We start from the raw sequence: 7,886 nt of genomic DNA, 5'->3' as shown, positions 1-7,886 counted from the left end.
ATTTCAGGATTAGAATCTATTTCTGTGCTTTTTGAAAAGATATTTCTGTTCACCTTGACGCACTGGAACTCGTGTCATTCTGGACTGTTGGAGACACCAATCTTACTGCACAACAAAAATAAGATCCTCAAGATGATTAGAACCACATGTTGAGATTGTCACCCACCACCAGCCTGTTCTAGGGTTGCTGACACTCTCGGGGACGCTGAATAAGAGTTCCTTAGAGCAGGCTGTGTATCCACAAAGGTTTGCTCAGAGGTTCCCTGGCACAGCAAGAAAATGTCCTGCAGCAAAAGATTTTTGTAGAGAAATGAAGAGAATAAGAGGCGGGGCTGGAGTAGCTAGAACAAATATTCCTGCTGCCAGTATCACAGAGAGACTGTACACTAATCAAACAAGCACGAGGCTATTTCCCCCCACAAAAGGCAAATGCACAAGAAATAGCCACTAGAGTTGTCATTGTTTTTGAACTATTAGTTTACCTATCTTCATATCTGTTAAGTGGGATTTTGCCAGTTTGTTTTTTTGAGGTAATATTTGTTTGTTTTGGAATCTTTGCACATGAAGATTGGTATTTTATTTCATTGAAATTATTGAAGTTACTCAATTATAGTGCATTGCACTTCTTAATCTGGTTAATCCATTTATTTGGTTGATTCTAGCCAGATAAATGGCACTGGGAGTTGGAGGTTGGAAACAGGAGCCAAGGGAGGTGTGAATACCATAGTAGTTTAGCTACACTCAGTTGTCTGGAGAGGAGCTGTTTGTTCAGAGGTGGAGGAGATAGGAATGATAACAGGAAAGCAGAGACTAGAAAAATGAAGCCTGCCCACAGCTGGATAGACGAGGAAAGGCTGGATATAAACACAAGCAAATTGCTAGCTGGGACCCGAGGAGAGACTTTGGAAGGATGTGGTTTGACATTGGGGGAGTTGCAGGTGGTAATTAGGACCTGGGGATTGTTTTGAAAAGAAACAGCTCCTCAGGCATTGCTACAGCATATGAAAATTCACTTAAATGCAAAATCTGAGACAGAGGATGGATGAATGGATGCATGGATGGATGGTTGGATGGATGGATGGTGATTGGATGGATGAATAGTTGATTTAAACAAATATTGTATCAATCTAGGGACACCAAAGGGCCGCCTGAACAAAACCATCTTCTCTCTAGGCCTTCAGCAGGTCACCTTCAGAAATATGTTCTTTTAGGCTTTTCAGTGTGTGCTCTTTGGACTTCTGGATTCAGATAATCTTATTTAAAAACTTCTGAGGTAAACATAGGAATGTATAGTTTGAGAAGCTCTGCAGGTGAGTTTTATACACACTAATGTTTGAAAATGCCCTCATTGGACTAAGGTTTTATCCCTTATCAAGTATAAACTCCTTGCTGAATTTATCAGATCCTTTCTAATAGATAGCTGACTGAAAGTCAGATAAAAAGAAATTAGGACAAGTGGTGAGAAGAGAGGGCCGACCTTCCTAAAAGTGTCAGCACAGGATCCAAGGCAAAAGAATCCCTGAAAGTGTCCTTAGGTCTGTTTTGGGGGGACAGGGAAAAGTCAAACAATCCTGAGTGCTACTCAGAACTTAGGGACCTCCAGTCTGTGCATTTTTCAAAGTTTATGTAAAATACCAGTTCTTCCACAATTCATACCACACCCATCTACCTGACCCCAGAGAGAAGTCACCTATACTTCTAAATTCCCCTGTAGAACTTTTAACACTTCATTTTATGGACTTCATTCATTCAGTCACTTAAACATGCATTGAGCACCTGCCATGTGCCAGACACGATTTGAGGCACCGAAGCAGAGCAGTGAACCAAAGGGGACAAAAATCTTGCCCTTATAAAACATTTTCTAGCAGAGGAAATAGACAATTTATAGGGAAAGTAAAACGTGTACTAGAAAGATAATGCCAAGGGGAAAATACAGCAGGAAATGGTAATAGGAATTGTATGTATACGAGAGGAAATTATAATTTTCATGGTCGGGGAAGTTCTTTCTGAGAAACATTTGAGCAAAGAGCAAAAAGAAGTAAAGGGGTGAACTGATTGAGAGAATATCTAGGAACGTGCATTTAAGGAGAGGCAACACACTAAGGCCTGCTAGTATGTTTAGGAGCAAAAAAGACACTGTTTTAGTCTGCCAAAGCTGCCAGCATGCAACACACCAGAAATGGATTGACTTTTAATAAAAGGGGATTTATTTAGTTAAAAATGTATAGTTCTTCAGATGAAAGGCAGCTAACTTTCAACTGAGTTTCTTTCTTACACGGGAAGGCACAAAGCAATCTCTACTGGCCTCTCCAGGCCTCTTGGGTTCCAACAACTTTCCACAGGGTGATTCCTTTCTGCATCTCCAAAGACCTGGGCCAAGCTGCAAGTGCTAAGATGAGGTGTGCTGAGCTGCTTGGGCTGTGCTGTGTTGAGCTTTCTCATTTAAGCTTCCAGCCAATTAAATCAAACATCAATTGCTGATGGCACGCCTCCTACCCGACTGAAGATGTAATCAGCAACAGGTGAGCTTCATGTGCCATTGGATCATGTCCACAGCAATAAAACTAGGCATCTTCACCTGGTCGAGTTGACACCTGACCCTATCTACTGCAGATAGGGTCACAACCAATGTAGCCGGAGAAGAATAAGCAAGGGGAAGTGAAGTAAGAGATGAGACTAGACTCTATTACATAAGTCTCACAAAGGTTTGGTAGCTCTTAGAAAGGTTTTGCCCTTTACTCTGAGTGAGTTGGAAAGTTATTAAAGGATTTGGAGCAGATGTGTTTCATGGCAGACTTAATTTGAACACCACCACTCTGGACATTTTCTTAGGAATAATTTATGGGTGACAAGTTTGGAAGAAGAGAGTGGTTTTAGAACGCTATTGCAAAAATCTAGGAGAAACTCAAGTTAATAGCCCAAGCCCTTGATCTTGAGGCTTGCTTTTATGAAACTACTTTCTATAACGGAGAAGCTAAGCCTACCTGTTATTATGCCTAAGAGTTGTTTCCAGAGAACCTCTTTTGTTGCTCAGATGTGACCTCTCTCTCTAAGCCAAATTCTACAAGTAAAATCATTACCCTCAGCCACTAAGCAGGACATGACATCTAAGGGTGTAAATCTCCCTGGCAACATGGGACATGACTCCCAGGGATGAGCCTGTCCCTGGCACCATGGGATCAAACAATGCCTTCCTGACCAAAAGTGGGAAAAAAAATGAAAGAAAATAAGGTATCAGTGGCTAAGAAATTTCAAATAGTCAAGAGGCCATTCTGGAGGTTACTCTTAGGTAAGCTTCAATTAGATATTGCTAATTGCCATGGTATGCCAAGCCCCAATCAGTGGTATTCCTGTAAACCCTAAAGAATACCCAGGATTCTATCTGAGGCTTTATAAAAGTTTCCCTCACTAAGTTTATTTTTCAGAAATCTATCACCTCCAGATGATTCCTAGCCTAGATAAGCCCTGAAGCTCAGAGTTACCAGTTTCTCCAAGAGATCAATGAGTTTCATCCCCTACTCCATAATGTTGACATCCTTTTCTTTTTCTTTTTTTGTCTTTTTAAACATAACAACATGCAAACATGAATATTCTTACATATGATCATTCCATTCTTGGTATATAATCAATAACTCACAATACCATCACATAGTTGTATATTCATCATGATCATTTCTTAGAACATTTGCATCAATTCAGAAAAAGAAATAAAAAGAAAAAAGAAAAACAATCATACATACCATACCCCTTACCCTTCCCTTTCACTAATCACTAGCATTTCAGTCTACTAAATTTAGACACCATTTTTCTACATGAAGAAGTTAGAATGGTCATTGCCCAAATATTCCATTGAGAGAAGGATAAAAGGAGGATGAGTTGTAACAGAGAAGATAGGATTTAATAATTGAATCTGACTACTTGTTTAAACCTACTTTGAAATTTACTGCTTTTTTATATATATGTTATATTTCACAATAAAAAATGTTTTTAAAAAGTGAAGGGACAATATGAATGTAATTAACCATACTGAAGTATATACTTGAATGGGGTTAAAAGGGGAAATATAGGTTGTATATATATCACTAGAATAAAGTTTTAAAAAAAATTAAAAAAAAAAGGAATCTGGGAGAAAGATAATGTGGCTTGGACCAACACAGTAGCAGAGAAAATAGTGAGAAATGATCCAATTCTGAATATATTCTAAAGGTAGGGCAAATGTACGACGTACGATATGAGAAAAACAAAAGCCAAGGAGGATTCCAAGGTTTGGGGCCTGAGCAACTGGGAAAAGGCCGTAGGAAGAACAGTATTGAGGGAAGGAGAATATGGCAATCCTTGGCTTATCACCTTGAGATTGTCAAGGCAGTGTGTGTAAAAGGCCAAGGGCTGAGCACTGAGGCACTTCAACATTCAGAGGTAAGATGACCAGTACTGAGGGTTTTCCCTAGATGCAGAATTTCCAGGACAAACTAGAGTGGTTGCTCACCCCGCAGAGGTCAGGATGATGAGGGAGAAATCCATGAAAAGAAGTAGCCAGAGAGATAGGAGATATAGTGTCTCCAGAACCAAAAAAGTTTCAGGGAAAAAACAGCTATCAATTCTTTCAGATGCTGCTGATGAGGGAAGTAAGATGAAGATTGAGAATTGACCACTGGATATAGGAACAGGAGTTCACAGGGGCCTTACTGTGATTAGGAGAGTGGCTAAGACAACCATGAAAAGGCTCATGGAAGCTGGCCTTCAGGCTCTTTCCACAGGTTCCTTCCAATCTCTCATGGCCAAAGTATGAATGCTTTAGTTCATTCTGCAGAAATCAAAACCCACCTAGAAAATGCAATAAAGCTGATATAATTAAACTTAAGAGAATAAAATATTTTATTGCTCACTCAATAAACAGTGCTCCATGTACCGTTTTAAGAGCATTACATGTCTGATTATTATAACAATCCTATGTGGTAGTGCTATCACCATGATCATCATCCCATTTTATAGATGGAAAACACGATTCTTTAGTTCACCAAGATTACCCAGCTGGTAAGTGGCAGCATGGAGAGCTGAACCCAGGTGCTGCCAGAGCACATGTCTCTAACACTATTCTAAATGATCAATATGATTTCCTTGACATTGGAGAATTGTTCACTTAGCTTGAGGAGAACCAAAATATACCTGCCTCAAAAAATCTCTCACTCACTGAAATGCCAACCTTTAGTCTTTCCTTTGGATTCAGGCACTGAGAGACCCTTTAGAAAGTAAGTCAGTTAAACATTCAGTTTAGCAGAATTGAGCAGGATGCATCCCAAGAAGGATGGTGCACAAGGCCAGGTGTCGGAAGACTTGAAATGCACGCAGAGCTTCACCATTTACTCATAGGAGTCTCTTAACATGACTGAACCTCCTTGTATTTTCAGCTGTAAAACTAGAGTATTCACACAAGCTCTGCTTTCCTCATAAGAATCATGAGGTGACACATTAGGAATATCTTCTAAAATATTGTTGCACGAAAGGCAACGCGATAGTTGTGGCCACTTAATTTATAGGTTCAGATTTGTGGACAACACAGACTTCAGTGATATAAAAACAGAATTTGTTAGGAAAATAATTAAAAGAGATTAAAAGAGATTTCAAAAATAAGGCATAGTTACATCACCAGATAAGATGGCACCAACACCTGAAGAGCAGCGCTGGGAAGTCTCGGAAACAGCATTCAGAGACTCCTTAGTAAAAATTCATAGCAGAGCATTCTTTTCCCGGACAAGATTCTGATGAGATGCTCTCTCTTTCCCATAAGTGTCTCCTCTCTCTAACTGCTTGCATGCAACTTTTATGATATCGTCACACAATAGTGGGCAAATTCCAGCTTACCTGACCAGGCCCAGTTTGGTCCTCTGGGAACTGCCTAGGGACGGAGAGTTGTTTCTGGGACCTAGATAACTTTATCAAAGTATGCCTTCTTCTGAGAGGAGAGCCAATCCTCCCAGCTGGACTGCACATTTCAACAATTTATTACCAAGATCACGCAATGACAATATCAGTTGAACAAACAGACTCTACAAATTTATCTTTCCTTTACAAATATTAAGTGCTGAACACAAGAGAGATTACTTAAAATGCAGGTACAGATAAAGTAGAATAGCACACAGAAAGGTGCAAGGCCCTTTTGGGGGAACTCAGGCACCAATGAGGCCTTTTCAGGAAGGATGGCCTAAGGGCAGTTGGGGAAACACTTGGGAGGTGACAAAAAAGGAAGGAAAAAAAGGGAAGTCGAAGAGGGCACACTTGGCCAATGACTACAGGCTGCTTTGACCCATGCTTGGTTGAGGCTAGTTTAGCTGAGGGCATAGCACTCAGCAGATATTCAGGTCAGAGCTGCCTCTGGCCAGTAGAACCTCCTTGTGAGAGTTAGAAATAGACACCACCTCCCGCAGACATTTACTGCCACCTTTTAGAAAACGATCCTGCTATAAATAATAAATGCCTGAAAAACTGTTGTACTAAATATGAAAATCTAGAGTGTTATAATACAAAGGGTGCCCCCTTGGGGTTGTTAGTGCCCAACAATATACAGAGTTCTGTCCTGGATTATTCTCTCCATTCATCAACCCCCTTCACAGACCGCCATATAAGGGTTATCTCTTTACAGCTATATTTAATACCAGAAAATAATGTTAATTTTAGGTTGTTAAAATAGAAACATTTTTGGCTTGCATACTTTAGGCCATATTTTCAGAAGCCCTGGATTAGGAGGGATCTTTGAAGAATATTGACTTTCAGGAAGGATTTTTCATAAGCATTTCAAGCAGGTAGGTTTTCAAAGGTATATCTACACACTCCTGCATTGTTTCGTTAAATACAAAGAAGCCTTTTATGTTTAGGGACAAACTAGAGCTCTTCATTTCAGTGAGCCAAGTTCAATATACTAGAAACTGAATTTAAGAGAGGAAGAATCTCAAAAAATTGTTTAGCAAAGCCAAGTCCAGTTTTCTCTCTCAGACAAGCCCTGCCTGTATCTATGTCTTGGGTAATTGCCATCTTGTGAAATAATCACTTATAATAGCTACCTTTTAGTGGATTCTCAGCCTGGCACCAGCAGAGAACTTTAAGTATCTAATTGTATTCAATCCTTTTGGCCAACTATGGAATCGATATTATTAGTTCATTTTCCAGATGAGAAAACTGAGGCCTGAAGAAGAGAGGTAATTTTGCTCAAAGTAAATAGAAGGTAGTTTGAAGAGTCAGGGTTCCAACCCACACTTTCAGATTTCACAGCCATCTGCTCTCGAACATTGGCGTGTGTCTCCCTTGGGGCTAGATAAATGATGATTAGGAATGTGTGATGAGCCTTTGGGACAGCTTGCAAATCATGAAATACTGCGTCTCTAAGATTTAGTGCCAGAGGACAGAACACCTGAAGCCTCAAACCATGAGTAGAATTTATGCAACGGATCACTTAGCATACTGAACACCGTGTGTCTTTAGAGCAAGGCAAATCCAGAACCTTAATTTCAAAAGTAACTCAGCCAATAACATAATTTCCGTAGAGAAGTGCCAAGTAGTATTTTAAAGATATGCAAATTCTAATTTTAAAACTCAGAAAAATATTTTAGAGCTGAGACAATCTACACCTTTTTGGCCAAGTAGCTGAATCAAATTTTCTCTGCAAAGCCAAAGTTCAGTTTTTTATTTAAGGCCTTGACCCACCTCGCCTGTCTTTGTTGTCACATTATTTGACATGCTCCCCCTAGTGGCCTAGAAGAATTCACTTCCTTAACTGGTATACTTGGAGAAAGATTTGGACAATTTTGAGAGGACTGCAGCATTTCATTCTCTTTCCTCTTTGTCTGATTTGATAGAAACTAGTCTCTTATCAAACTGTGAAGTTGAAAGCA

Source organism: Tamandua tetradactyla, chromosome 21 (genome assembly GCF_023851605.1).
Source record: "Tamandua tetradactyla isolate mTamTet1 chromosome 21, mTamTet1.pri, whole genome shotgun sequence".
In the NCBI taxonomy this organism is placed as follows: Eukaryota; Metazoa; Chordata; class Mammalia; order Pilosa; family Myrmecophagidae; genus Tamandua; species Tamandua tetradactyla.
This window is presented reverse-complemented; position numbering follows the sequence as displayed.